An 8,070-nucleotide genomic window follows, 5' to 3' on the forward strand; every position below is an offset into this window, starting at 1 on the left:
TAACAAGATGCATGTACACAGAAAGGAAACCTTTCACATGCAGGTGATCCTGCCTTCTACCAGCATCGGATAGAGCCGGGTGGATTTTCCCAAGACACACAGTGCAGATCCTGTCCATAGGGAAATCCTTCTTCACTCCCATAACTTGATGCCTTTCATTTTTTGCTTTAAAAACAAATAAAATCATACACCATCTCCTTACATGATGCAAGCTTATTTAATTCATGACACCCACCAGTGATCAGTAGCAGCACTCCGGCACTTTCCTTAGCACTGCTACTCAGGCTAACAAATGGGATTTTCAGGCCTTAAGTTCAAGGCCCAAGAAAGCTGACATTGTCTTGTCAAGAGCCCTGGCTCCAGTGCCTTCTGAAAGGCTCTCAGTCTACCTCCCCTCTCTATCACGTCAAACTATGTACTTGGACCAAATGCTGTCCAGAATCTTTGCTGTACAATGTGTCATGTTCATACACATGTTCCTCCCTTGTGGGCACTTGCCTGTACTGGGGCTATGTGGGACAGACTCAGCATTCCCCACAGCAGCCCCTAGAGTGCTGTGCTCTGCTCTTGGAGCTAGAACAGCATTGCCATCACACCAACGTTGGGGCTATGGTGGAGCAGTGCTGACACAGCATCAAGACTCTCTCCAAGCCCCCCAAAGCCAGCAGGTATGCAGGTGGGCACGAGGTTGGGAGGGGACATCACCAGGGCAGCTGACCTAAACCAACCAAAGGGATATTCCGTACTGCATGATGTCACACTCAGCAGTGAAGATGTGAAAGGGGAAGGAAAAACAGGGGTGGGCATACTAAGTCAGTGCTTCCAAACACTTCGACGAACATCACTTGCTGATGGGAAGTGGAGTATAATTTTCTCTCAGTTTGCTTCCAAACACCCTTCGCTCTTTAGTTTTATAATTATTCTTCCTTTTTCATTTAATTATATTATCCCTATCTACACTTGTAAGCCCTTTAGCTTAAATCACATTCTCTGCGCACATCTTGCTTTCAGCAGGGGGTGTGAGAGAGCTGTGTGGTGGATGTTTAGTTGGCAAGAAGAGAGCAAGAAGGAACCTGAGAACAGCTGAACAATCACAGAACAAAAACAGCCCAGAAGTGCCCACAGCACATATGCTGAAATGCAGCCTTCTGTATCTGAAGCCCTCTTTCTCCTGAGCCTAAGAAGTTCATTGCCAATTTCAGTCCCCAACAAGGATAGGCCCACAACAGTTTGGATCCTTTCTTTAATTCTGTACCACAGGATTCAGAGTGTAAGAGCATGGTGGCAGTCACCCCTCCCTGCCTCTCCAGGCCAGGACACAGCTGCACTCCCCATGACTAGAGAGTTCAAAAGGATGGCGTTAGCTTTATGTACAGGGAGAAAGGCTGAGAAATCCTGCCATCTTTGTGCAGGCCCAGCCCTGCGTGGATCTACTGCCGGTGCAGTGTCAGTGGTGTATGGGGTGGGACAGAGGTCCCCCATGGGGAAACCAATGCCACACATACATCTGTGACTCATGGGCCTGGTGCTGAGTTATGCAGGGCCTGAAACCTTGGGCAGAAGTGGCATCGAACGAGAGGAACATCGGTCCTGGTGTTGCTGTGCTGTGGGAGGAAGGACAGACCCTGTGGGTGCCACACAGAAAGCCAAACAGACGTGTATTGTCTACTCCCACCTCACAGGGGGATTCAAAGGAAACAGAGCTGAACTCTGGAGATGAAGCATACTTAGTCCGGGGCTAATGAGTGCAATTTCAGAAATGGGTAGTTTTGATTATATGGATGAAATATACATGGAAGAAATATTTACCCTGAAGGCGATCAAGTCCTGGAGCAGATTGCCAAAGAGATGTTAATGGAGCTCCATCCTCAGAAGAGTTCAGACTTTGCCTGGACATCAGACTTGCCTGATCTGATGACACCCACTCTGAAAACAGGGTTGGACTATGTGCGTGCTGGAGGTGCAGCCTGTGATCCTCTGGAGGAGGATCATGCACAGTCACCACATGTCAGCCTTGGAGGGATGCTGTTGACAGATCAGTGTTTCTGTTAATTTCCAGGGTGACCCTTGATCACGTACCGATATCATTCATGGTATCAAAAGCGGGTGGAGGGAACAGCACTCAGGCAAACTGCTGCTCATGTCAAAAGATGCATGAATTCATGGGTGCACTCACAGACACTCCTGAATGCATACTGAAGTATATTTGGGCACACACAGAGATAGTTGTGCACACAGTGAAGAAAACAAATACTGCTCTCCTGAACTCCAGAGTTCTGATTTTACTTTCTACTGTCTGTCAAGGAACATCCTGGCTTGCTGAGGCCCTGCTGTGTTTTACCTCCAGAAGATATTGAGTGGTGGAAGGCAAGGAATTCTGAGCAGAAACTCTATCTCCTTCCCACAGGAGTGAGGGGAAGGTCTAGAGAGAGGTTTCTTCTGTTGCTGCTGGGTTTGTCTGAGAGCTGAGAGCTACTGCTCTTTATTCTGGACTCAGATATCTACCTCTTGATCCAGGCTGGGAATACACTCATGTGTGGTGCCCAAACAGACCATGCATCCTTCTGTGTAGTTTGTCTTTGGAAACCTCTCATTCACTGACATGTGCCATGTCTTGGTCAGGATGCCTCTTTATGGACAATTTACTTTTCCAGCTGTGTGGTCTGGCTCCCCTTCCTCCACTAGTGGGCCTAAACTGGGATGTCCTCTTCACACTCATGGCCTATGACCAAGCTGCGTGCATCTGCCACCCACTGCAGAACTCCAGTCTGGTGGGAGGCCTGTGGGCTGAGCTCCTGCTCCCCTCCTTGGCACAAGCGGTGCTCACCCTTTGTTTGCCCTGCTCTGGCCCTACACAAATGCATCTTCTTCTGGGACTCGCTGTCAGTCATGCAGCTGCCTTCTGCAGAGAGCTCCTGGACTGCTGTACTCCTTGAATACAGCAGCACTACCAGTTTTCCTGTGCTCCTTGAGCTCCTGCAGGGTGCTCCTGGTCTCCTTCTGAATGTAGACATGTGAGGAGACACAAGACACAGTATGCTCACTCTCACTTCCCTGCACTTGTATCATGCCTGGGGCTACGTTCCCTCCTCTATACCCACCCCATTGCCAACTTCTCCCACAACAAAGTGGTGTCTATCTTCTCCAGGGCTGTGATTCCCTCTGCTCCATGCACCAACCTACGGCGTAAAGACCGAGAAGGTGAAGGAAGCCATGCGAAACCTGAGAAACAGAGGGAGGTTGTTTCTTTGTTTCCTCTGCTGTGTTCTCTGTCTCTGCTTTCAGGGCCATGCCGTTTTCTCTACTCTCTTCTGCAATGGAGGTCTTGGGGAAGCTGCCATCACTGCTTCCACAGCAGCCCTTATTTTCTTTCTTACCTTTCAGCTCCTCCCTCCTTGTTTCCTACCCTAGAAGCAGCCCTTCAGCACTTGGGAGGAGGGCCGAGAGAAAGAACTGCAGGAAGCTGGAAACAACACACACGGATACAAACCTGACTGATAGATGATGAGGAAGGAAGAGAAGAGATCAAATGTGGGCAGTCACAACACCAGTTGGTGGCCTATCAAGAAGGCCACAGCTTGGGCCTTGCACCTCCTACAGCTGTGAGCTAGGACACACGCTGGGATGGGTGCAGGACAGACCTATACAACCCCATGAGGGGACGTGCAGGGAAATGGGAGCCGGGAGGAGCACACTAGGGCAGACAGAGCAGGGTGTAAAAGGGGCTGCAGCCTGTACTTGCGTGGCTGGGCCCTGCACATGAGCACCGCTGTCTGTCCTGTCCTATTCTTCTGGAATATTTCCTTACGTCTCCATAATCTCGCTCTGTCCCATGCACACATGTGCTGCAAGGAGAACGTAGCAATTCCTCATGGAGTAGCAGAAGTGGATTTAATGCTAGCTGCTGGAGTCAGACTCAGCACGAGGACATCCCTGCCCTGTGCTGTCAGCTGCTGGAGCCAGGGGTCCCCCAAGCAGGGAAAGGGGGTCTCAGCCTCCAGGAAAATGTGGCAAGTCCATTTGGGGGCTCCAAAAGCAGCTACTGGGGGTACTGGCCTGGGTGTATCTTCCCCAAATGGGCATGCTTGTCCCTGCCTGTGTGTCTCCTGGGTACATGCTCAGCTACTATTGCCGTGAAGCCTGTAAATGGGAAAGTGGCAACTGTGCCCCTCAATCTGGGCAGAGACGCTCGACCGACAATGACAGCTCAATGGGCAGTGCCAGACAGCAGGGCCCCGTACGGTTTGGGGTGCTGTCGGGGCACTGTGTCCCCGGACCCGTTCCTGCTGCTGGCTTTCCACACCTGCAGCAGTGCCGGCCACAGCTGTGATACCAGCGCACCACAGCACCAAGCTCCCAGGCCCAGCCCGGCCTGACCCGTTGCCCTCCACTGGGGACGCTTCAGGCAGGCAGCTGCTTTCTCCTCTCCCGCTTCTCTCCTCTCTCCCTACTCATCTCCCATGCAGTTCACTCCCCTCCCCTTCCCACTCCCAAAGGAGATGCCGTAGCAGACGGGCAGCTGCTGTCTCCGCTCCCTCTCCCTTTCGCTTTCGCTCCCTCTCCCACTCCCTCTCCCTCTGCCTCTCCTATCCCGGGCTGGGCTGCAGGACGGGCAGAGCCCCGCGGGCAGCAGCCGAAGCCCTGCCCGCCCACAGGCGCCCAGCACTCGCAGCCCGGGACAGCCCCCGAGCGGCCCCGGGGCGGAGCTGGCGGCGCCGGGCGGCGGCGGCGGGGAGGAGGCGCCGCGGGCGGAGCAGAGCCGGGGCTGGCGGGGGCAGCGCGGCGCGGGCGGCGGAGCGGCGGGATGCGGCAGGGCCGGGCCGCAGGGCTGGCGGCGCTGGCCGCGGTGCTCCTGGGTGCGCGGGGCTGCCGGCGCCGGGGACGGGACGGGACGGGGCTGCCCTCGCTTCTGGCCCGCCGGCTTCTTACGGACCTCGCTCCCCTCTGGCCTCCCTCTGCAGCCATCCCGCCTGCCTCCAGCGAGCTCAGCCGGCCGTTGCCTCCCACCTTGCCTTGCTCCCTGCCTTCCTCCTCTCCTTTCGGCACGTCCCCACTCATTCCTGCCTGCTTCCCTTCTCCTCCTGGCTCGGACTCTTCTCCCAAACAGTCCTGCTCCGACTTGGTCCCCTAATAACCATTCCCAGTGAAATGCCTTTGTATGCTTCCTTCTGAGAAAAAGCTCACATCAGCTGTCAACTGTTTTCTTCTCCCCTCTCCCCCTGCGTGACATTTTCGGTGCAGGAAAGACATTTTCTGAGTTTTCTCCTGCTTTCTTTCTCGGCAGTGGCTGTGGGCAGAGCCCAGGTGCAGCAAGATCCATTGGCAGAGACCAGGGAGGGCATCGGCATCAACATCACCTGCTCACACCCCAACATCCAGTCAAACGACTACATCCAGTGGTACCGCCATCTCCCGGGCCAAGGACCCGCATTCCTCGTGAGCGCTTTCAGTGGGTCCAGAGAACTGACGGACCTGCCGGGGTGGCTCGTGGTGGCAGCAGACCGCCGGTCCAGCGCCCTGTGGCTCACCGAGCCCCGTCTTCGGGACGCGGCGGTGTACTACTGCGCCCTGAGAGCCACGGGGAGAGGAGCCGGGGCTGCGGCCGTGCAGGAACCGTGGCGGGCGGGGCCGGGCGTGTGTGGCGGGGGCGAGGCAGGGGCACAGCCCCCAGGGGGTGCTGCCGCTCCGCCCGCCAGGACCACCTCGTCCCGCAGCCGCGGGGTTTCCCCCGCCAGCCCGGCCCGTCTAAGGCACTTCGGTTCTGCTGAAAGGGTCTGGAGCCTGGGTGCAGCTGAACGGAGATGGCAGCAGCCTGGCAGAGGTGTGTGCAGGGAAGAGGCACTGAAACACAGCCCCTCTCTCCTGAGCCCTCCTTTTCCTCACGCTGCAACAATCACCCTCTATTTATGCCAACCTCAGGCCCCAAAAGTCAGGAAAAGTGGAAATGAGCATGAGGAAGTCCCTGCGAGTGCAGGTCCTGGGCCTGAGGAAAGCTGCTGCAGGCTTGGGGGCAAGTGGGCACCTTAGAGCAGCGTGGGGGCATGCAAACTGCCTGCTGTCTTTGCAGTGACTCAGCCCATGGGAGTGCAGAGTCCTCAGGGACTGGAGAATGCTGTGTATGGTCCATTACGGCGAACACCAATGCTGACTTGTGGAAGGTGATCAGCCCTGTATGTGTGCCATCACCTGGGCCCTGCCAAGTGCTGTGCTGGGGGCAGTTGGGCCTCATGGGACACATGTTCCTGCCGCACATGCCCATTTGTGCTGGCCATAGCCCTGAGGTAGGGCAAACGAGGGAAGATGAGGGTGGAGTAGAAGCAGTCGGGTATCCCTGCACTTATTCCACCCATTCCCCACATCTGCCATCAATCTTCTGTCCCCACCTGCTTCCCCAGCACAGCACTGTCCTGAGCAAGAAGAAGCCCGTTCCTAAGAGCCTACAGGGTGTCAAGCCTCCACAGCCTCACACAGACTCGTAACTTCTTCTGTGAGGACAGCACAGGTTGTGCTCTCTGTTTGCAGGACAGGGGGGAGCTGTGGGCAGAGATGCTGCAAGGCAAGGGTAGATTGCCCCTTGCTCTGTGAAAGTGAGGAATGTCTTCTTCAGCTCCAACGGGCATTGTCCAAGAGAGGACCCTCTGCAGCATGTCGCAACCTCCCATTGTTCTGGGAGTGGGGAAAAGGCTCCTTAAACACCCATCTTATACCCACCAAGGGCAAGACAATTCTCGCTGGGCGGCTCAGGAGGGCATACGCAGAGGGAAGAAACATCTACAGCCAAGGCTGGGTTGCCGGAAACTTTAATGAGTGTAGAGAGGAAAAGGAGGTCACTCTGAGCAGAGGCCCTTCAGTGCAGGGATCTCCAGGGCCTACTGAGAGACATGGGCCGAGTTTTCAGAAATCTCAGGGTAGCCCCTGGTCAGGCTCCTGCCAATGTTTGCCAGAGGAGGTGAGGAAGGTCCGTCATTCTGAAAGCAATTGCATGAAGACTCCTCCTTCTGTTGTCCAGCACCATGGTCGTGCTGGAACCCCAGGGCCATGGGCAGTGCCTTTAGCAGGGCAGGCATCTTCTGCCACAGTAGCGGCTGGAAATGCCTGAGAGATCACAGCACCCAGAGGTGATGGGGACACCGTCACAGCTGAGGATGCTGCCAACAGCAGCAGAGGTAGAGGATCCCACAACGGTGTTCTGTGGGAAGGAGCTGAGGATGGGGCCGGGCAGGGTCACCACTACAGGAGAGGGCTCAATGACGACGGTGGAGTTCTGGCACTGCCTGACGCAGGGCTCGTTGCAGCTGCTGGCCAGCGGGGTCGGGCCACAGGGCCGGCATGGCAGGCACTGGTTATAGCAAGACATGTCTTGGGCTGGAGTTGAACCTTTGAGAGATGGCAGAAAGGAAGCATAGCACATGGGTAGGTGGGGAGTAGTCTGATTACCCAAAACAAAGGAGCCAAGACAACTGGTGATGGTGGATGTGAAGGTTGTGCCAGGAGGCTCATGGTCCTCATCGCTTTGTACTGACAGGGCCCTTCAAAGAGCAGCCAGACCAAAGAGACAATCACATTGCACATAACCCAAAAGGCTGCCTCTACACCATGTCACAGTCTCTCTCTACACAGAACGTCTCTCTCCACCATTCTACCATGTCAAGGAACTCCAAGGCCCAGCATAGCTCTGAACCACCACCAGATGAGATGTCTGTTGATGCAAGACCCCTTCTACTTGAGAAGAGGAGGAGAGAGGGCTTCAGACTCACCTGGTTACCAAGGAGGATGAGGCAACAGAATTGGATGAGAGAGCAGAGAGCTGGGCTGCCTTTTATACTGGTACTTCATTGCCGCAGGCCCAGAGGCACCCTTGGCAGAGGTAACAATTTTCTGACAAGCTCATCTTGAATGCAAACCATCCCAACAAATGATATGGCCTGTGCACTGGTTTCCTGCACTGCTGCCTTTTCATTTCCAGATCTAGGCCATGGCCATTCTGCAGTGATGGTTTCTTTAGAGTGCTGGCATGAAATGTCCAAGGATTTCTAGGGCAGGAATGCATCAGTGAGGGCAGAAGACTCA

The 8,070-nt window shown here is 55.2% G+C and overlaps 1 pseudogene across 1 annotated transcript; it reads right to left on the minus strand.

Annotated features, from left to right (window-relative positions):
• Positions 1-7,051: 7,051 nt before the first annotated feature.
• LOC309887272 (feather keratin Cos2-3-like) lies at positions 7,052-7,836 on the minus strand (annotated as a pseudogene). Its single transcript has 2 exons — positions 7,758-7,836; positions 7,052-7,359 (listed from the first exon to the last, which is right to left on the minus strand). The product of its transcript is annotated as a feather keratin Cos2-3-like (transcript).
• Positions 7,837-8,070: the final 234 nt, after the last annotated feature.

This window comes from Aythya marila (assembly GCF_965140915.1).
Source record: "Aythya marila genome assembly, chromosome: 25".
Taxonomy (NCBI): Eukaryota; Metazoa; Chordata; class Aves; order Anseriformes; family Anatidae; genus Aythya; species Aythya marila.